The sequence below is a fragment of the Palaemon carinicauda genome, chromosome 11 (genome assembly GCF_036898095.1).
Source record: "Palaemon carinicauda isolate YSFRI2023 chromosome 11, ASM3689809v2, whole genome shotgun sequence".
NCBI lineage: Eukaryota > Metazoa > Arthropoda > Malacostraca > Decapoda > Palaemonidae > Palaemon > Palaemon carinicauda.
In genome coordinates this window covers 111638673-111661374 of record NC_090735.1, presented here as the reverse complement: position 1 = coordinate 111661374, position 22702 = coordinate 111638673, and the positions used below count along the sequence as shown (strand labels likewise).

At 44.9% G+C, this 22702-nt stretch overlaps 1 protein-coding gene across 1 annotated transcript in view; it reads left to right on the top strand.

Moving 5' to 3' along the window:
• trio (trio Rho guanine nucleotide exchange factor) overlaps nt 1-22702 on the top strand; it is a 979236-nt gene that overhangs the window by 57803 nt on the left and 898731 nt on the right. The window lies entirely within an intron of this gene.

Genomic DNA, 22702 nt, shown 5'->3' with positions numbered 1-22702 from the left:
CAGCTCGTGATCATCACTTTCCTGGTTGCCGTTCACTAGCTCATAATTCTATCCTGTTCGTAATACTAGGCAGGCAGTTAATTCTAATAGCCAGGCCTTCTCCATCACGAGGCTCAATACTACGCAGTACTTTACAAGTTTTATTCCAGCTGTGACCAAGTTGTGGAATGATCTTCCTAATCGGGTGGTTGAATCAGTAGAACTTCAAAAGTTCAAAGTTGGAGCAAATGCATTTTTGTTGACCAGGCAGACATAGTCTTTTTATAGTTTATTTATGACATATTTGTTTTTGATGTTGTTGATAGTTTATTATATGACATGTCTGTTTTGACATTGTTTCTTATTTTAGAATGATTTATTGTTAATTTGTTCTCTTCATTTATTTATTTCCTTATTTCCTTTCCTCACTGGGCTATTTTTCCCTGTTGGAGCCCCTGGGCTTATAGCATCTTGCTTTTCCAACTAGGGTTGTAGCTTGGATAGTAATAATAATAATAATAATAATCATCAATCGCCTGCTCGCCATTTTCCAGCCCCTTAACATCAGCTGTTCACCAGCTCGTGATCACGTGTTACCTCGTTATCGCCACACCCCAATGCGCTGCTCACCAGCTCGTCATTTGCCTCTTAGACATTCGTCTCCCATACGCTTGCCTGTGCAGCGCTCACTAACGTGCCGCTCGCCAACTTACTAATTGTCAACTCGCCAATCGCCCACTCATCGATTGCCAATTTGCTGATTCTCTGCTTGACACTTGCCACTCGTCAGCTCGTGATTGTCACTTGCCAGCATGTCATATACCATCTCGCTGCTCGCCAGCTCTTGACTGTCACTCGCCAGCACGTCGTACTTCAGCTCGCAGTTCTCCTAATCATGATCGTTACTCACTAGTGTGCTGCTCTCCATCTCCAGCACGCAATTATCACGCTTTCAAACGCAATCGTCACGCTCCCACGAGTGATCCTCTTTCTCTAGCTTGTCAACACCTAGTGAACTTCACAGACTATCAGCAACCATTCCAGAGCTGTCTGCACATCACATTGACTCTCCAGCAAAAAGTGGTGGCCTGGTTCCTTTCCCTTGTGGCTTTAAGGTACCTCTAAAGAAGTATCCTCCGATGACTTCTATATCTCCATCTCGCCCTTTCTGTTTTGATTTAGAGGACATGCCTGTGCTGCTTCGAAAGGAGAAGAGACCTACATCTCCTCAATTTCAGGTACCTATGCCGCGATCCCCAAAGAGGCCATGTCCATCTATAGGCCTCCCTAAGCATACTTCGGACCTGTCTTCTGTGGTAAAACCGCCATCCTGGTGTGATACCTTGGTGAAGGCGGTAAGACAGGCAGTCGTGGGTACTGCTCCTCCAGCGAGTACAGCTCTACGATCAAAGGCGACAGTAGCTTCTACTTCTCGAATCCTGTTGGTTAAGCCGGTTTCCTCCTCCTCCTCTCCCCCTTTGGACCCTGGGCAGATGCCTGCCACTTCCAGGCCCCCAAACCCTCAGATGGTCGTCTCTCCCATCAGAAAGTGCCTGGAGCTGTGGGATTTTCTGCTAACATCCAGCAGAACTTCTCACAGCTTCATCAACTTCAGTTCTTTCGACGAAGCAGAAGAGGAGAATGAGGAAAACAACTCCCCATTGAGTGATAATCTCCACCCCCTTACAAGGAGGGACTCTCAATCTCCAAGGGAGGTCTCAGTTGTGGCAACGTTTTGCCCCTCTCCTATAGAGGTGTTTCCCCCAGAACTTCAACCCGTCTCCAGACCACCCAAGGAAGCTGGGCCAGTACCTTCTGCAAGAGAAGGTCATACTTCTTCGGGACGACAGGAACTTTCCAGACCTTCACTGCTGGAGGAATTCCTTCCGCCTTGGAGAGAGTCTAAGGATGCAAAGATGGTGCCGAAGAATGCTAAGGCGACAACGGCTCTCCAATAGGAGAGAGCTCGTGGGATCTCCATGACAGCCTGCGATGTACTTTCAGTTGATGACCTCGACCCACCCCGGGCTCCTGTGGGTGAGAGAGCTTGGAGGTGGAAGATGAACTGAACTTTGATGATGACTACCTCCCCAAGGCCTTAAATCCAAAGTTCAACTCTGAAGCGGAGCAGGAGTCGAAATATACCTTCCGGCAGGCTCTAGTCTGCATGAGGGCCATCAATGGGTCAGTGTACTTGGAGACGGGCCCTCAAGAAGACAAGGACACTGTCCTTGACCATGTGTATGGCACTCAGCCACCTCCTAAGGCCAGTGTAGCTTTGCCCTGGTCGAAGAGGTTGATGGCGGCCAGGAAGAAGGCATTCTGGAAGAAGGTATTCTCCCAGATTGCCGGCTCTTCTGGTTCTCTCTGAGCAAGCTCATACTCAAAACTCCTCCCTCCACCATTCATACAGCAGAGGAGATATTATGAGATCTTGGAGGAGCCTCTTCCAACTTAGACTCTGGACTCCTCCGTAGAATCTCTCTCAAGGCGAGTCTCATTTGAGAGGCTTTCTGGGCTCTCAGCCTCCTTTTCGGCTACTGAGATCCTAAACATGGATAAGGTTGTGAAGTACAAGCTACTTCATGGCTGAATCTGTGGCTAAGGATCCATGGGCCACCTTGTTAGAACTTAGGATTGGTCCAAAGATTTTACAAGGAAGTCTATGGAAACCTTTTATCAGGCATCTGGTGCATCGAGTTTCTCGCTCACCAGGGGGTTAACGTGTGGGCGAAAGCATTACTCAGTCGTCGGGATGTGGTAATCAAAAGGTTCTGCAGACAGTTCCCGCAATCTGGGGTCTCTTAAGTTCAAAAACTCCACCTTAGACGACTCTTCCTTATTCAAGCCGGAAGAAGATAAGAGGGCGGCTGAACAGTGAGGGAAGCTCAATCTTCAAAGTGCCTTAACATTTTGGTCCTATGGTAAGGCCCCACCACCACCTAAGAAACAGCCGCAAGTCACCTTACCCTTAACCAGTAGACCCGTAGGGTCCTCAAAAAAAGGTGTCCAGGAAGCTCTTTCCTGTCAAAATCCCAAAGAGCTCCAAATCCTCCAGAGGAGAAAAGTTAATAAAGAAAGTGGTTGAGGTTGCTTTTGCTAGGGAGGGCATTCCTCCTACTTGCCCACCAGTGAGGAGGATTCCTGCAACGCTGCTGGGAGAGGTGGCGGCAGCATGGGGCTGAACTCTGGACAGTGTCCGTGATTCGTTCAGGGTATCGTGTCCTGTTCATTCAATCTCTCCCTCCACTGACCACAAAGGAGCTGGCCCTCCGAGCCGAAATCCAGACCGTGTTGGAGAAGGGCGCTCTCCAAGAGGTCCAATACACTCCCCAGGCTTCTTCAGGTGACTTTTCAAAAAGTCGTGGGGAGGCTGGAGACGAGTCATCGACTTCTTAGCTCTGAACAAGTATGTTCTACAGCAGACATGGTATGACTAGCCATAAAACCTCAGGACTTCATGCGCACGCTGGATCTCAGAGACGCATACTTCTAGGTCCCAGTCCATCCGTTTTCAAGGAAGTATCTTCGGATCATACATGAGAACAGGCAATACCAGTTTAAGGTGCTATGCTTCGGTCTTTCCATAGCATCCCATGTATTCTCGAGGGTGTTAGCCCTCGGGTCATCTTGGGCTCAAAGGATCGGCATCCGTCATCTAAGATACCTCGATGACTGGCTGATCCTAGCAGACTCGATAGCAATCCTTCTTCAGCACTGGGACAGACTGCTCGAATTTTGCCAAGATCTGGGGATCGGGATAAACTTTGAGAAGTTATCTCCGCTGCCCTCTCAGAGACTGTTATACCTAGATATGATTATGGACACTGACCTAAAGAAAGAGTTTCCATCAAACGACAGAATGCAAAGGCTTAGGAAGGTAGCAAGCCCCTTTGTCACATGAGAAGAGCTCCCAACCCAGCAGTAGTTATGTCTTCTGGGTCACCTGTCATCCCTGCCCCGTCTAGGGCCCAGTGGCTGCCTCAGAATTTGATCTTTTCAGTGACAGCTGAAATCCAGGTGGAATCAGAACACTGATTACCCAGATACATTGGCCCCCATGGGACTAGAGCAGGCGGCGGACCTTCAATGGTGGGTGGCAGACGAGAACCTCCGCAGAGGGACAGACCTTCTCGTTCCTCCTCCGTAATTGATGGTCTATTCTGATGCATCGAAAGAAGGGTGGAGGCCCCAAATGCTGCACCACACGGTCTCAGGGCTTTGGTCCAGTTTCCGAAAGGTACCAGCACATAAATCTCTGAAGAGATGAGGGCAGCCTTCCTGGTTCTCCAATAGTTCCTGGCGGGGCGCTCTGTGGTGCTGATGAGTGACAACACCACAGTAGTGGCTTACGTAAACAAACAAGAAGGTACTTTTTTGCAGCCCTTATACCATCTTGCAGTGGAAATGTTAAGATGGACAGAAAACAACTCGGTGTCCCTATCAGCCCGCTACATTCCAGGCAAGAGGAATGTGCTTGCGGATAATCTTAGTAGAGCGACTCGGATAGTGGTCTCTGAGTGGACTTTGTCATATAGTAGCCAACAAAGTCCTGACTTTTTGGGGTTACACGACTGTGGATCTGTTTGCGACGTTTGTGAACTTGAGGCACCCACTGTACTGTTCCCCAGTTCCAGGTCCTCAGGCTTTCTGGCACGATGCATTCCAACATCGGTGGGACAACATCCACGTGTACGCCGTTTCCCATGTTCTGTCTGATGAGAAGGGTGTTCAGCATGACTAGAGCATCCAATAACTTACCCATGACGCTCACAGCTCCGCTATGGTATCTTACAGAGTAGTTCTCGGACCCTCTGCAGCTCGTGACAGAAATCCCATGAGAACTCCCTCCACAACACTTGCTACTCACACAACCACACGTGAACATCTTTCATAAAGCAGTAGCTTCTTTTCGTCTTCATGCCTGGACTCTCCAGCACCTCCTCTCTCAGAGAGGCTTTTTGCAACAAGTTGTGAAGATCTCTGGCTTTATTCTACTAGGCCAAGTAGACTGTGTTCTTTGGTTGGTGTCGTGGAAGAGGTATCTCTCCCCTTAATGCCACTATACTAACAATAGCGGAGTTCCTTGTTTACCTTCAGGAGGAAAAGCTTCTTTCGGTCTCGACGGTGAAAGGCTACCGCTCAGTCTTGAGCCTCCCCTTTAGACTGAAAGTTGATATTTTATCTATGTTGGAGTTGTCTCTTTACATACGAAGTTATAAGATTACTTACCCCCCGATCGTAAATTAGACTTCCTTGGAATGTGCTTCGCGTCCTTTGATCTCTGAAGGGTACTTCATACGAACCATTATGCCAGGGAACAGATCACCACCTAACTGTAAAGCCGGTGTTCCTGCTCGGTTTGGCATTGGCCAAGAGGGTAGCAAACTTTGTGGTCTATCCTACTATGTCGCCCATTCAAAGGGGATGGGGGGAAGTAACATTCAGTTTCGTCCCTAAGTTTATTTCAAAGACTCAAACTCCGGGAGTAACGGATCCTAAATTTGGGCCCTTTCGGATTGGGAGTCTTAGTCCTGTAACTGATGCTCCAGATCATCTGTTACTTTGCCCAGTGAGGATTTTGAGGTATTACCTTAAACGCACTGCTTCAGCTCGCCTCGAGTATCCACACTCTTTGTCAGCATGGGGAAGGTAAAAAGGAGGGTCACAAAGAACACAATCTCTACTTAGATTGCAGGGTCATAGACAGTGCATTGAATCCCGACCGTCCTCCTGCTAGAGCTTATGATGTTAGGGTCATTGGAATGTCCCTAGTGTTTAAAAGAAACTATTCTGTGGCGCAGGTACTACAAGCAGGCGTGTGGAAGTGTCAGACGACATTCACTGCCCACTACCTGCAAGACGCGATTTATAGGAACATGGAGACGTTCTCCATTGTTCCTGTGGTGGCTGCACAAGTTGTTTAAATTGCCTCTGGCTCCTTGATGGACAAGTACCAGATGGTTGAGGGCACAGGTTACCCAGGACTAGTCTGGAGTGAATGTTAAGAATGATTGGCTCTTTCATTCTTTCATCTTCCTCTCTCAGGGAATAGCACCCATGGTCCTCTGCAAGCTGGCCTCACCTATCTGTAGGTGATAACCATTTCTGTTGTGTAACTTAGTATAGAAATAATACTTATGTCCCCATACACCATGCAAGGTGAGATTGGGTAACGCCTATGATTGATTGTAAGATTTCTATTTGTTTTGGAGAACTCTTACTTAGACCAATCACATTGCTGGTAGCTTAAGCACGCAGGTTGCTCAGGCCGCTATCCATGCGTTGCGCAAAATTTTATCAAGGTGGTGTCAGTACGGGACAACCCCAGTTCAAATGCCCCCCCCCTCCTAATGGGTGAGTCATCCCTATGAATATCTAAGGGTTTGTATTTAGTGTTGGAACAAATGAAAAATTGGGAAGTAATTTATATTTTCCTAACAATGCAGACATGTAGCTATTTATACAAATGGTCGTGCCATCACCTGTCCCCCAAGAAAGTCCTGCCTGTGATAGAAAGTGAGTTGGATACAATGATGTGTGAGTGAATGGGGTCCACTAACCCCTGCTAACTAGTGGGTTGACAATTATACCTCACTTAAAAGTCTTTATGGCTAATCTTCCAGCTTTACCGAAGGTAAATCCCTGTTGATAGCTACAGGTTTGTATCCTTAGGAAGAATGCATTGCTTCCAAATTTGTGATTTTTATGAAAATTAGTCATGTGATCAATTTAGAATAAAAGCCTTTACGTGAAGAATATGTTTATTGTAGGATATTATTGTATATCATAAGTTATGTTTCTTAATAACACTTTTAAGAATCTAGATTTTATTTTTATGTTATGGTTTTACTAGTGGATAGTACAGTAATACCCCTCTTTACGTCAGTTCGACATACAGTGAGGTATGTCAGTTCCGGTATACGTCGGTCCTGAAATATTCAGGAGAAAGATGAAATATATATTACTCCGTTTTTACGTGACATTATGTTGGTCTCTACGTTGTAAAAAAACAATGACAAATTTCTAAAAAAGATAGAATTTCTGTATATATACAGTATATACAATACTGTATATAATAAATACATACGTACTGTATACAGTAGTACCTCAGGTTATGAATAATTTTGAATATGGGTAAATTTGGATACAAGCATACAAAACAGATTTGGATCAAGGTGAGAAATCTATATTTGGGTGAGAGTGCCATGTCATCCTGATGGAAGGGTTCCTTTAGGTAGCCTTCTAAGGGATATTTGCTACAGTGATACTCCCAGAGAAATAAACCGAAGGACTCCAGGATTCTAACTCCTGGTGCGAGTATCCAAAAAAGGATATTGCATAATATCAGGGGACGTATTCTAGATACGACACATGGCAATCTTCGCCCCGAATAGATTTAACTCTTTGATGTAAGGGGGAAGAGTGGCAAAAGAAGGGGGTGCCGTTCTAGGTACCCGGTGGACCTCCTTCCCTACTACTACCGCGACGCCATTCCTTTTCTTGTTGTTAAGCAGAAATGGCCGCAGATAAAGTAATTTTGGGAGGGGTCAGCAAAAGGGTGGGTCCATCAGGACGACATGGCACTCTCACCCAAAAGTAGATTTTTCACTTAGATCAAAATCCGTTTTTTGGGCTCAGGCCATGTCGTCCTGATGGAAGCATACTAGAGAATTGTCTTGAAATTACCATTAGCTGTGGGTTTGTGTATGTGCCTTCCGCCTTGAATAAATTTTCTTATCTGGTCTACTAGACCTGTATATGAAATTCCAGGGATCTGTCATTTCCACTAAACCTGGAGCTGGTTTAGTGCTTCCTGCCCCCAGCAGGGAAAATGTTGATATTGACAATAACAATTCAAGGTTTGTATTTCTGTTGGGACAAAAAGGGAAAACTTTGAAGCTTACCTTTTTGAGAAAGTAAGTACCATTCCTTCAGAAATCATTATTGTGATTTCAAGATATAAGCCCTATACAGGGATTAAATAAAACTCTAGTGTGTTTTATTAACTTATAACTGAGGGAGCAGTAATAAGATGCGAATACGTTTTAAGTATTTTATTATGCAACTAATTTATCCAATGTAGTTACAACAAAGTGTGACTGATCCTGCATTACAACACATCAAGGTCCATATTTTCTCGTGTAATAAAAATATATAAATACATTATCGAAATAACGCCACTCAATGGAGATGTGAAACCAAATCTATCTGACATGTTCAGATGTTCGGAAATGCATAGACACTGTGACACAAACGTTCACTCGCCACTGGTGTATTGGTCAGATATGCTCCTACGTAGATCAGTATGTTTGATCATAGCTGTGATCTGCACTAGAGGGTAGGTTTACCCATGCACCCGATGCACTGTAAAGTCCCAAAACAGTCCACTGTTCATCGCAGCACTAGACGACGGGTTTAATGTCACTGCCCGCTGCCACCACAAAGTGTTTTATTTCATGTACTTGCTTCACATAATGTTTGTAGAAGACCCTGGATGATCTCCACCCAATGTATGAGCGGAGTCTTTCAAAAGTCCATATGTTGAAAGAAGTTCAATGAAGAAGCAACTTTCCTTGGATCGTGACCTGCAGGTGTACTGTCAGGATCCGCTCTGCGAATAAAGTAGGTGAGCTTCGCTCTCAGTTGTCTTAAAGATAGGTTTGATCCTGAAGTTTCTCCTCGGAAGAGCTGTCCTCCCTTGAAGTTTAAAGTTCTTCAAAGATAGACCTCAAGACACTCTACAGGGCACAGAGAGGCATCTTCCTTTAATGGGCAGATTCTCCAAGGACCCCACCTCTTGGTGGGTAGCTCGTTCTTGCTAAGAAAGGCAGGATCAGGAAAAAGGTTCAGTTCTCCTGTGTCTAGGAACTGAATATGGGCCTTGGTTTCTGGATAAGGTCACTATGTCACCAACTCTAGCCCCTGAGGCTATTGCAAACAGAAAAATGACTTTGTGTTAGTTCCTTTAGAGTACAATCTTCATTGTCTAGGTTCGAAGCATAATGCAAGACTTTGTCTAAAGACCACCTGATTGGCTTTGGTGGAGCTGCTGGCTTGAGTCTAGCGCATGTTTTCGGGATCTTATTAAAGATTTCACCTGAGAGGTCCACCTCAAAAGCGTACAGAAGTGGTCTAGCCAGGGCTGATTTACAAGAAGTAATTGTTGTAGAGGCCAGGCCTTGTTCGTGGAGGTGTATGAAGAATGTAAGACAGAAATCTATGGATATCTCTGTCGGTTTCCTTGCTTTCACAAAGGACACCCATTTCTTCCATAACGATTCGTATTGTCTCCTAGTCGAACTTGACTTGTACTCCTCAATGAAGTCAACATTATCCTTCGAGATTCCAAACTTTTTGTTTGTTGCTAGGGCAAGAAAATCATGAGATGTAGGTTGCTGGTTCTCGAGGATGAAGCGTAGACAGTCGACTTCTAGACCAGTTGAGATAGCACTGGATTCGGCAGAGGAAACAGCTTCAGTTTCAACTCTAGTACTAGAGGAAAACCAATTGCTTTTGGGCCACTTGGGGGCTACTACTGCGGCTGTCCCTCTGAAGGATCTTAGCTTGTCGAGGACTCCTAGCAGGAGATTAGTTGGTGGAGCCAGGTAAATGTGATTCCACCTGTTCCAATCAAGGGACATGGCATCCATCGCTTCTGCTTGAGGGTCCATGTAAGGGGCTACGTAACGAGATAGTTTCTTGCTGTCGCTCGTTGCGAAGAGGTCGATCTTCAGTTCTGGGACTTTTTCCGAGGTGAAGGAGAATGAGTCTGCATCTAGGGACCATTCTGTCTCGCCTGGATAGAGCGCGCCGTCACATTGCGGAACCCTTGTAGGTGAACTGCTGATAGGTGCCATCCCTTCATCCTTGCCAGGTAGAAGATGGCTAACATCAAATGGTTGATGTGGGGTGATCTCGAGCCTTGTCGATCTCGAGCCTTGTCGATTTAGACACTTTACTATCACCTCCATGTCCAGGATCAATCCGATGTGGATTGATCTGCGAGGGGATAGTCTCTTCAACGTCAGGAAAACTGCCATAGCTTCCAAAATGTTGATATGAAATGTTTTGAACTAGCGCGACCAATTCCCTTGCACTTTTTTATTGTGAGAATGGCCTCCCCGTCATTCCAAGGAGGCATCCGTGTGTATCACCACCGATGGTTGTGGTGGTTGCAGGGGAATTGTCCGTACTAGGATCTTGGCTGTTGACCACGACCTTAACTGCGTGCGCAACAAGGTCGGGGTCAACCTTAGTTGATCTCTTCGAGCGTTTGATGCGTATTTCCTCCAGACTCCTGACACATTTTTCAAACGTGCCTTTAGCACAGTGTCTGTCACTGCTGCAAACTGGAGAGAGCCCAATACTCTTTCCTGTTGGCGTCTTGAAATCCTTTTGTGATGGATTAGTCTCTTGACAGATCCCGCTATTTTTTTCCTCTTCCTGGATGGAATGGAGAGGTGGTGTGACTTAAGTTCCATTGGATTCTTAGCCACTGGAACTGTTGAGCTGGAGAAAGACGAGACTTCTTGCAGTTGATCTTGAAGCCCAGGTGTTCCAAAAAACTGGATCACCCTGTTGGCTGCGTGCAGACAAGTAGTCTTGTATGCTGCATATACCAACCAATCGTCTAGATATGCTACCACTTGAACTCCTTCGGTGCGTCACATCTAGATTTTATTGCATGAAAGTGTTGCGATTTGTATGAAAGGTTAAAATGAATGGTGTGAGTAAACAGATATGATTGAATGATTTTCGTTATATAGCGCTGAATGGCCTTTGATGCCCCAGTGCTTGGCTTAATGCCTAAATCCTATATTCAATTCAATTCAATTCAATTCCTTTGGTTCGTAGCTGCTGGACGATTGTGTCTGCTAGCTTTGGGAATATCCTTGGGACTGTGTTCAGTCCGAAGGGTATTGCTCTGAAGACAAACTTCTTCTGTAGTTTGAATCCTAGGTAGGAGGAGAAAGGGCGACTCATTGGGAGATGCCAGTAAGCATCTTCTAGGTCTATTGAGACCGTGTACGCCCCTTTTTGGCAGAAGGGTCCTTATGTGTTGTAAAGTAAGCATCCGGAACTCGTTGTTCTCGATGAACTTGTTGAGTGGAGACAAGTCTAGAATGACTTGAGTTTGTCTGAGTCTTTCTTGGGAACACAAAACAGCCTTCCCTGGAACTTGATGGACTTCGCTTTCTTGATTACCTTCTTGTTCAACAGTTCAGAGGTATACTCTTCCAACAAGGGGGTGGAGTGTTGGAAGGATTTTGGAAAACGGGCTGGAGTTCTGCTCCATTTCCACCCAAGTCCATGCGTGATTAGGCTGTGGGCCCAGGGATCGAAGGTCCAGCAATCCCGAAAGTGATGTAGTCTGCCTGCTACCTGGAACCCCTCATTGCTTGGGGGGTCCTGCGGATTTGTTTCCTTGACCACGTCCTTCTCGGTCCCGAGAGGAGTTTCCTCCTGGGGAACTTCTCTTAGGACCTTTTCCTTTTTGACTGGTGCGAAAGAAAGTTGACTGCCTCTCAAAGGTAGGGTTAAAAACTGGTGACTGGGCTACCAATTGTTGAGGGACCATCTGGAAGATGGTCTGAGGCATTGTGGTCATAGTCATGGCGGGGAGTTGTGCAGGTCTACGTGGTCTCCTTGCCCTTTTGTTCTTGGGCTGAGGACCTCCTTTCGAGGAAGATTTCCTTTTCGAAGTCATGCTCCACTTTTGGAGAAGGTTCCTGTTCTCTGTCGTTGCTCTGGCAATGACCTCTTGGACCAATTCCTGTGGGAAAATGTCTTTACCCCAAATGCTCGAGGTAATCAGCTTCCTTGGTTCATGTCTGATGATTGCTGAAGCCAAGATGAACTCTCTACAGGCTCTCCTCGCTGTGAGGAAAGTGTATAGGTCTTTCACAAGGGTACCCATATGAGGTTTAGCCTGGAAGATTAACATTTCTGGGGCATTATGTTGACCTGCACTCATTTCCAGACAGTTCTGATGGGAGAGGGAACCCGCAAGTCTCTCCTTCTACTCCTGTTCTTTCCTCAGAAGATGGTCTGGCAACTTTAGAAGGTTCTCATTGAACTGTTGTCCTGCTATATCTGGATCCAACTTAGAGACGGAGAAGGTTAGGTGGACATCCTTCCACTTCTCCTCGCAGGTAGGCAGTGCTAGAGAGAATGGCTTGCATTTCTCTAGGGTCGGACATGGTTATCCCTCATTGACTGCCTTGACGACAAAGTCTAGTGCTTTCTCTGTAAAGGGGAAAGAGATGGAGGAAGGAGCAAGAAAGGTGGGGTTTTTCTTGCTCAGTGCTGAGACTTTGGAGTAGGTATATCCGGCTCCCTTCAAGGCCTTCAGGAGGATGGCTTGTGCCTTCTCGTGTTCAAACACGATGACCTCTTTGGGGACCGTTTATTCTCGTCCCGCAGTCTCGTCCCGCAGTCTCCATAGCAATCTGGATAGGCCGAAAAGTTAGGCCAGAACTCCATGTTTCCAATTTGCTTGACTCCCAACTTCTCGGAAACGAACAGTTTCCCATTTATCATTGGCATATGCTCCGCATACCTCCAGGGATTGGTTTTGTGGTTAACAGGTTGTGGAGTTGGGGCTGAGGACGTTGACGGCAGATGTTGGTATGCCGTCACGGCAAACTGAGGGTCGTCTATTGCCATTGACAATGATCCTTCTTCCTCCACTTGGAGATGGTCCACGTTTTCTTCAGGGCCACCTTGCAGTAGGTCTTTTTTGGTGTCGGTGGACACTTCTGACAGCCTCTCTTGGTGGATGTTCATGCTTTCTAGTGCCTTGTTGATGTCAAAGTCAGTCTTCAGTTGTACGAAGGGGGACCGGAGCTGTTCCTGGGACACCACCGCACTCGGCAGAGCCTTGGGGAACAGTAGGCACCTCATGGAGTCATTGGAAAAGTATGGTCCTTGAGAGTTCTTTTGGAACCCTCTTACCCATTTGTGAAGGGTGTCCCTCGCTGTATCCATAGTCTCTAGGGTAACTAGGGGGGCTTCACCGAAGCCGTTGACCAGCAGGGTTGAGCAGTTGGGGCAACCCTTCATGTCCCAATATTTTAGTATTCCCATGACGACGCCGCAAGGGTCGTGAGTTGCAGAACATCGATCCGCACTTCTCCATAGGGTCATCCTGTAAAGGAGAAATATCAATGAGTATTTTTGTGTTTATATCGGCTGATATAAAAGCATACAGTTTTTGATAACAATAGTAATCACGATCGTTTATGGTAGCTTAGGATAGTAAGCTTGAAAGGAAATAGAAAAGACACACATCTGTATTTCCTCTCCCAGGCCATTGCTGAGACCTCCATCAGTATTAATATTCAGCTTCCCTGATAGGGAGGATTAAAGGTAGAGAAACTCTAGGAACTAGAGTTAGAGTTAGTAGATAGCTTATACTAACATTATCCACCTGTAGTATTGTATTAATACCCTTCGGGTTTTTTAAGTCCCTGATGATCAAGGAAAACCATCTGGGTGTTGAGGGAGGACTCGGCCTCAACAGAATATCATGGTCTCAAAAGTCGTCTGTGATAGGAAATACAGAGTATGTTAGAAAACGTATGTACTACTGTATAGTTGTACACAGTAGTTTGCCGGCAGACACTGTCGGTGTTAGGCTAGTACCTGAAGGTGCTAACCGATAGAGAGAAAGAAAGATTAAGGAAGGAGCGTTTCCTACTATTATGAATGAATATAAGAGCTGGAAGTGTAGGAGGACTATAAGACCGCCTGCTGTCTCCTTACCGGAATGAAAGTTCCAATGGAAGGGGAAAGAATCTATCAGATTCTGGCTCCCACCCATCCACAAAAGGCCTGTTGTCGGCATTGAAGCCGGTGACAATGAATGTGGATGGCAGCTCAAGGGAGAGCTGAGGACTTTTAAAAGTATGCTAGGTTTCCCACTGGAAGCAGTCAGGAGCCGTCTCAATCTTCCCCTAATATTATTTCCTTCCTTTGAAGGAAGGGAGTTAGGGGGAAGGTGGCAGAGATGGCTGAACTAACTGCTACCGGCAGGGTACCAGCCGGTAATGCAGTCACCATAGCAAGCCGGGATGACTGTCAGGATACCGGCAAAAGAATCTTGTGACGGCATGACGTCACTAAAGGACAGAGGGGGAAGGGTTGAGGGTCTTACAGTTCATTGATATCAGAGGTGGCGGCAGGTATGCCGCCTGCCTCAAACAGTGAACTGAAAAAGCATAGCTTCCTGTACTGACGACATCGTTGACGGCAAGACAAGGGCACCCTGAGTAAGCCACTATCTAAATAAAAGCCGGAAGCAGTAAGAACTTCGTTCTACGCAACGGCGATGGAGATAGACAATGGCTGCCGCCTGTAACGGCGGCGACAATCGGGGAGGGAGGAAGGGTTCAGCCTCTAATCTCTGAGAGAGAATGAAAATCGTAACTTGCCTATAGGTTCTAGAGAATGTAATATCTCATACGAATCGAGAAGGAACGGTAGGGTTAGGCTAAACGGGAATTAATTTACTAACGTATATATGAGCAAGAGTAGCCTTGCTCTGGTAAGAGCCCCGGCCAAGGTAATCAGTACCGCCGGGGTTCCCGCCGCATACGAAAAGTAAAGTCACATAATAGAAAGAGGAATAATTTTCATGTATGCAATATCATAGTTTGTATAATTTGCCTGACTAGCTAATATTATAGCTTTAGAACCGGGAAGTGTCGCCCTACTAGCTAAATAATATGTGAATATAACGGGCGTCACCTAAACACACTGAAATTATTGTAATTTAACTGTGGAAAGGTAGACTAAAATTATACACAGGAAAGAATTAATACTCAACTTTCCAGATGACGAAGATGTTGGAGATTGCATTATGAAATTCCAAAAACTAGTAAAAAAACACCGGGCTAACGGAGAGCACAACACGCATAGTAGGCTACTAGAAAAGGAATGGCGTCGCGGTAGTAGTAAGGAAGGAGGTCCACCGGGTACCTAGAATGGCACCCCCTTCTTTTGCCACTCTTCCCCCTTACATCAAAGAGTTAAATCTATTCGGGGTGAAGATTGCCATGTGTCGTATCTAGAATTCGTCCCCTGATATTATGCGATAATCTTTTTTGGATACTCGCGCCAGGAGTCAGAATCCTGGAGACCTTCGGTTTAATTCTCTGGGAGTATCGCTGTAGTAAATATCCCTTAGGAGGCTACCTAAAGGAACCCTTCCATCAGGATGACATGGCCTGAGGCAAAAAATTTGAATTGGGTGACTAGTATTGTATTAGTCTGCAAGCAAAAATTTATATCCGCCCAGGCATTTTTCATGGACAAGATCTAATAAAAAAAAACTTGCCACCCATGCAGTGTTCATTTGTTCAAGTGATTTTAATCTCATTTTCATGCAATTACAAAGAAAAAGAAAAAGCAGGCATCAAGATACGTTCTTTGTCAAAATTGAATGTAAGAGTGTAAAATAAAGATGACCAAGCGTCTATTAAGCAAAAATTAAGTGATTCAGTTAGTGATAATGAATATATTTAAAGAGAAAGAACGCTCAATATTTTACTAGAACTCTTCATGGAGGGAGATTTTCCTTCCAAGCAGTAACACTCTCCACTTCGTCCTCTTGTCTCCCTCACGCCAGCCACGACTCTTTTATCAAAGATAAAGTGCCAGTTAATTTGTCAATTATTAATATTTGTTCCAATACTATCAAACCTTTCGTTATTTATGTGGATATTACTTTCGGCGTAGCTGGAAGGCAGCCATTAGATTTAAAGTGTGAGGTGGCAACCCTGCCTAACCACTTGAGTGGGTAGGCAAGGGATGGCTGGAGGGTTACTTACCCACCTATATATACTGTACTCTCACAGCTGTGAGCTACGACACTTTTTGCTTTTGGCTGGTACTGTAGAGAGGAGACGTATCCGCTCTCTCCTTTCAAGGCTTAGCCATTTAAACTATTGCTTGTTCGGTGACAACTCCTCTTGGGAGTAACTTCTCCCGTCTGCGGGTTGGGTTTTTTCTTTTTCACCGGAGGGGAAGAATTTTAAATTCTCTCTTTCTTTCTTCTTCAGCGATTACAGACAACACCAAGATGCAAAGTCAGCTTCTGCAGCTGCAGCTGACATCTTAGCTGTCTATGACATCTGCCTCCCGTTCGCCCTTCTGACGACGAGTCATCTCGCCATCTGCTGATCTCGTTTTCTCCCAGCTATCTGCAATTTCTCTCTCTCTTCCTACAGGCAATGTTTAAGCCTGCATATGCAACTTCCGCCTGTTGATGATTCCGAGACTACAGATGATCGTCAACTAATGGCCTGCTCGCCAATCGCCAGATCGATAGATTATTTTCTCTTCCTTAACGATCGCAGGGGCGAGACTTATCACCGTGTCTTCTTGGTCAGTCAGGATGTCGTTCTCAACAATCCAATGATGAAATCAGAACTTTTTTTGTTCAACGATCGTAGGGCTAAGACTCATCACCTCATCTTCCTGGTTGGTTAGGATGTAATTCCCGACAATCCGATGTTTCGACACCCATCAGTACATCGTTCTTGACGCTCAAATGATCGCCACAAAGATTGAAGGTTACTCATGATCTTGACGCTCTTCTTCTGGAAGATGTTCACGATCAAGAGATCGAAAGTTATCACGATCTCGATGCTCTCCTTCTTGAAGACGATCACAGTCATAAGTTAAAACACTCACAATTACGAGATTGTAGGTCATTTACGATCTCGATGCTCTTCTTCTTGAAGACGATCACAGTCACGAGTTAAAACACTCACAATTACGAGATTGTAGATCATTCACGATCTCAATGCTCTTCTCCTTAGTGACAAACACCTGTTCAGTCTTCCCTTCTGGGGATTACTCTGGCAGGATTCCCATCCTTTGTTCAGGAAATTGCTTCGGGGAAAACTTAGAAATAAGCCTTGACTTTTTTCTCAAGCAACACTTCATGTAAAACTTCAATTTGAGATAGAGCTCATTGAAGGGAAACAGAGTGCTGCTCGGAGGTTCGCCTCTAGGTGTGAGAATGTCCCCTTCCAAGGGTGAGTCTCTATACAACCCTTGAGGACGCTCACGATCACGAGCGAGACACTCATGTTCGTAAACTACGTGCTCATGGTCATGAGCTACACGCTTACGGTCATGAACTACATGCTCATGCTCACGATCGTGAGTTACACGCTAACGGTCATGAGCGAGGTGCTCATGATCACGAGCACGAGTGAGACCATGATCACGATCACAAGTGAGACCTTCATGATCACAAACAAGACACTTGTGATAGCGGGCTAGACGCTCAGTATCATGAGCTATAAGACCATGATCCCGGGCTAGACGCTCTAGATCAAGAACTAAATGCTCTAGATCACGAGCCATAGGCTCAAGATCAAGAGCTATAAGCTTGTAATCACGAGATAAACACTCGCTCACGATTACGAGCAGGATGCTCACAATCCCGAGCCAGATTCTCACGAGCTATAAGCTAACAATCAAGAGTTATAAGCTTACGATCAAGAGCTATAAGCTCACGATCAAGAGCTATAAGCTCACGATCACAAGATAGACGGTCAAGATCATGAGATAGATGCTCACGATAACAAACACAAGCCAGACAATCATTAGCAGGCTAGACGCTCATGTTCAAATGCTAAACACTAAAATATTACGAGCTAACTCTCACAATTACAAGCTTACTGCTCACGATCACGAGCTAAACGCTTACGATCACGAGCTACACGCTCATGATCATGAACTAAAGGCTCACGATCACGAGCTAGACGAGCTAGACGCTCACGATCATGAGCTAGACGCTCTCTGGTTGCTTATCAATAGCACCTTTCGGTGTTTTAATGTTCTACAGCTTGTCGTTCGTTGTCTCACATGATGGTAGCTCGTCGTTCGATTGCTTGATGTTCACTGTCACAGAGGCTAGTGATCACTAATAAGCCTGCTCCACTCTAGGCTTTTAATTCAGCAACCACTTCCATGAGAGGGAGCTGCTCAAGAGAGCACTATCTCCTAGACTGCATAGATTGTCTTTCTTCACTCTTGGGCTTACACTATTTAGTTAGACCTTGTAGAGTTGAAGGAGTTTTAACACAGTTTTTTTCATCTGGGAACCTAACACTACACCCTTCTTCAATGCCCTTATCTCTTTTGGGTTCATGTCTGTGTATCACAAACAAGGCTTTTTGGGTTCCTGGAGTTTTTTCGCCTCCTGCGAGATCAGAAGGCTCCGCATCAAGGTGGCTAGGTTTATGCATTAAATCCAGCATACTCATAAATGTACATGTTTTCACTTATACTTCATTCATACTACGGGAAGGCTTATGAGCAAATTTCCTCAAGAACCAGGTTGCTGCTTCGGTTGCTACCTTCTATCTTGTTGTCCCATTTAGTATAAGGCTGCTCACGAGCCGGCTTTGCTTGAATAGAAACTATTCTAGTTAGGCAGTCTCCTGAAACAAATTGGATCTCTGATGTGGTAGGGGTAGCAGATCCCTTGAATCTGTTCCTCCCCCTCCATCGGGAGATACAACACATGGGGTTACCTCCATTCTCTCCCTCTCAGAGAATTAAATTCAGTGCTACTTAAGCGAAATCTATAGCAATTTACTTGCTACGATTTGGGTCGGTCCTAGGTGGGTGACCGACGAGAATAACAGAGGTTGTCATAATTTTGTGTTCTCCCAATCTCCATTGGCCCTTATGTTCTCAGACCTTAGTGGGAACACATTCATCCTCCATCTGCAATCTGTTCCGGGGAAACATTTTTTTTGCCTACACTTCATGAAACTCAGTCTTGTTCATGAAGTCGACTGATGACCTCCTGTAACCAAAGAGTGGAGTGGTATGGAAAGAATATCTTCTTTCCTCATGGGAGAACCCCTCCCACGAGCTCGAAATAATCGGCTCATGTATTTTTCGCCAAGGAAAGAGAGTTTACATTTTAGCTAAAAATGATACTCTCTTGTATCCTCCATCTTCCGTCACGAAATGGGAAGCGGTCTCTCTCTTCTTCCTCATGACTGGAACATCCGATCTCATAGGAAGACGCAGTATGCTAGGATACCGCCGAGCTTCGTTGGTCAGAAGTCTCTACTTATAGCCTCTCCATGTGAGATGAGCTTAACCTTCAAACCTTGTCATGCCAAGGAAGGTTTTGTGATCAGTCAGTTAGCTCATAATTTCCTGTACTGGATCGGCCCTCGTCTCGAAGACCTCAGATTACTGACTGATCCTAAAAGTCTCGAACTCCTGCAAGACATCTTCACTTTACCTCGATCTGAAAATTAGAGTACAGTAATCGAAAGAAAGACACGAATGTCATATCCAATACAGGTTTCTCTAAACTTGGTCATCAGCCTGTAGAAACTTCAGGTTCGACAAGATCGCATCAGTCCCCGTCGAATGCAACTTTTGAAGGACTATCCTGGTCCCTGGTCCTTTGGCACTAGGAGTCTTCTTTCTTTTGGTTCTCTACAAGACCTGAACAAGAAACGGTCCTGGTAAAAATGCTGCCAGACAAGAAGATCTCCTTGGTGTTACTGTATTTGACACTTCCTATAGAGGCATCAAAGAAAAGGTTGGGGAGGCATACAGTACCACATGTCCTTAGGACTAGGATCAGAGCATGAATGATATTGTCTCCTAATCCCCTAGTTGGCGTCCTCTTCCCTCGGGAAAATACATGGAGAGGGACTGTTTTATTGGCTTCCTGTTTGCGAGAAATACTTCCTGGTCCTATGTGGTCTCCCCTTTGGGATATCCTGTCTACGGGTTTAGATTTTATAGAATCGACTCCATCTGCAGGGGTCTTCCTCCTACAGCCTCTGTTTTAGAGGTCTTCCTTCGGGAAGCAGAATGAATGTCAATGACCGGCATTGATCTCCTTGTGGGAGAAAGGCTGCGGTCACCTGTTGGACTCCCCTTTTGCGAGCAATTTCTCCGTGAAGCAATTTCTCCACTTTCGTGCAAACTTTTAGTCGGACTTGTCTCATTAAAAGACATCGGTTTAGCCTCGTCGAGTCTTGCCAAAGAGATGGGTCACATCCAGTGGCACGTTTACGAATTTGTAGAACCCATTACGGACTTCCTTTACGACTAGATACTCCATGTTGAGCATCGAGGGAAGTCAGTTTTCTCTTCTCGACGGTGCTATTCCAGTTATGCATGCAAAATGGCCATCGAAGGGAATCCCACTCTTAGACTTACGCAACGGAAGACCTTTGCTCGGCCATCGAGCATGACCTCCATTCGTTGCTCTTCACAGAGTTTGAACCGATTTACTCGTAGTGGAATAATACAGCCCTCTACAGGACGGGTGGCTTCCTTCGGTCCCGAGGTTCCAACCTCGAAGGCTTACGACACCTAAAAGAGCAGGTCTTTAAATGATTTCTAAAACAAGTCTCTCACAGTGTGGCCCTTGACCAAAAGAGAGATGTATCCTATTGGCCTCTCTCAACATCTCTCACTCACTACCCGTCACTGATTCCTCCTTTTCACGCCAGTGATTATATTGAGACCATACCTCAGGAAAACAATAAAAGAGCTCGATCCTTAGGTTCAGCACGCTTCGCTAACCCTAGGAAGGTCAAAGGAAGCTTATAAGGATCTCATTTGTAACTGGGACGCAGGCCATATACCAGTCATGGAATCCCTCTCCACCTCATAGAGGTGACCCAGAGCTCTTAACGTTTTAAGGCAGAATCCTTCCGTAACGTTTAGAAACAGCTCCTTTGTGACATAGACCATGCCATTAGTAGGGTGAAGGCATATCTGATCTTCACCCTACCTGCAAGACGTGACCCACAGAATACCCAATACGGTTTCTCTATCCTGTGGTGGTGACACAACAAGTGGTCTAAGAATACCTCGGGCTACTTGTTGGACAATTAGCAGAAGGTTGACGGCATTGGTTAGCCGGAGTGAGTAAGTTGGCCATGAAGAGAGGTATGACTAGCTCACAGCTGTGAGAGTATATATAGATGGCTGGGTACTCCCCCAGCCACCCCCGGCTTACCCACTCAAGAGGTTAGGTAGGGTTGCCACCTCGCAGACATACAAACAAATTCCTATGAGCCAAATGCTGATTCAAAAGAAGGCCAAGTCTTTGCTTGAGGATTTACATTAAAAAACATTTCGATGAAATATGATGCATCATTTACCATAAGTCATGATTGTTTTTTTATGGTTCAAGAAGCGTTTTTGTTTACACTAACATTAAAATTCAGGGAGAAGCTGCTGCTTGGGATGCTGTTATTGCTAAAGAACTTCCTGTAATGGGGAAGAATATTATCGATTTAATGTCGACGAAACTGGCTTGTTTTGAAAGAGAATGCCAGATCACTCATGTATTTCCAAGGAAGAAAAATCAGTGGTATGCAAACATTATGTTAGAAGTTAACATCACTGGCAATTTCAAGGTAAAGCCATTGTTAGCCTATCATGCCTTTACCCCTGTCCCTCATAAACTTAGCAAAGTTGGGATAGTTAATCCAAAGGCAGAGGTCACCATGACCATTTACGAAGAATGTTTCAATGGCCATTTTATATTAGTAATTAAGGATTATTGCAGGGAAAAGAAACTTCCTTTCAAGGTCATGCTGATCTTTGGTAATGCTCCTTGATATCCCATGCATCTGAAGGGCTTGGACCTAAATGTAATTGTTGGTTTTATTTTGCAACCTAACACTGCCTCTTATTCAACCCAAGGAATAAGGTATCATAGCTTTCTTTAAGCAGTACTATTTACAACGTACCTTAAATCAGGCAGTTGATGCCACTTTGGCAGAGGTCAGGATAAACATTCTGAATTTTAGGAATGACTACACTAAATATTAGGCTGTGTTAAATCAGTGCCTTTTGTACTGAAGTGACTCAAACAGTGGATGATTTTAAAGGTTTTGATGAGTTGGTGAAAGACATAATTCACAATTTGGTATCCCTTAGTCACACACTTGTGATTGATTTGGGAGAGGATTTTGATAAATTGATTGAGGCTCACAAGCAAACACTGACCAACAAAGAATTGTTGGAGTTGAAGGAACAATGGAAAATTGAAGAAGGTTTCTGTGATCCAGAACCAATGAACAATATGCTTAAAGAAATGGAGTGTGGATTTTACTATTTATCCAAGTATCTGTCAGTTTTTTGAGACCGAGAACCCTTCATCCAAGCATTTTGCATGAGTATCTAATTGTGTTGAAGAACTGTTCCTTTCGTGTTGGACAATTTTTGTCTAGAAGAGGAGGAAGGCTATCAGGACCTATTAAGAGTTGAAAAGTTTCCACTTTTTTGGTGGACAGTAAGGAGAAACGATGCCAACTTGAAGGTAAAGTAACCTTTGTTAATGTCTTAATATTGTTACAGTTTATTGTACTGTAACACACTCTCTCTCTCTCTCTCTCTCTCTCTCTCTCTCTCTCTCTCTCTCTCTCTCTCTCTCTCTCTCTCAAATTCTATATGTACAGTATTTTACTGAACAGTACAGTATTCAAGTACATAGATGCTTATTAATGTAGGTATCCAATTTTTATAAATGATAGCTGTTGCGAGCAATTTTTAGTGTTTAGTACTTGCGTAGGGAACATAAAAGTCCCTTATACAGTTGACCCAAAATATGACTTACGTAAACAATTAACTTTTGGCAGGTCTCTTGGAATCGATAAACCACGTAAGGTGGGGTATTACTTAATGATATGGGTTCAGTACAGTATTA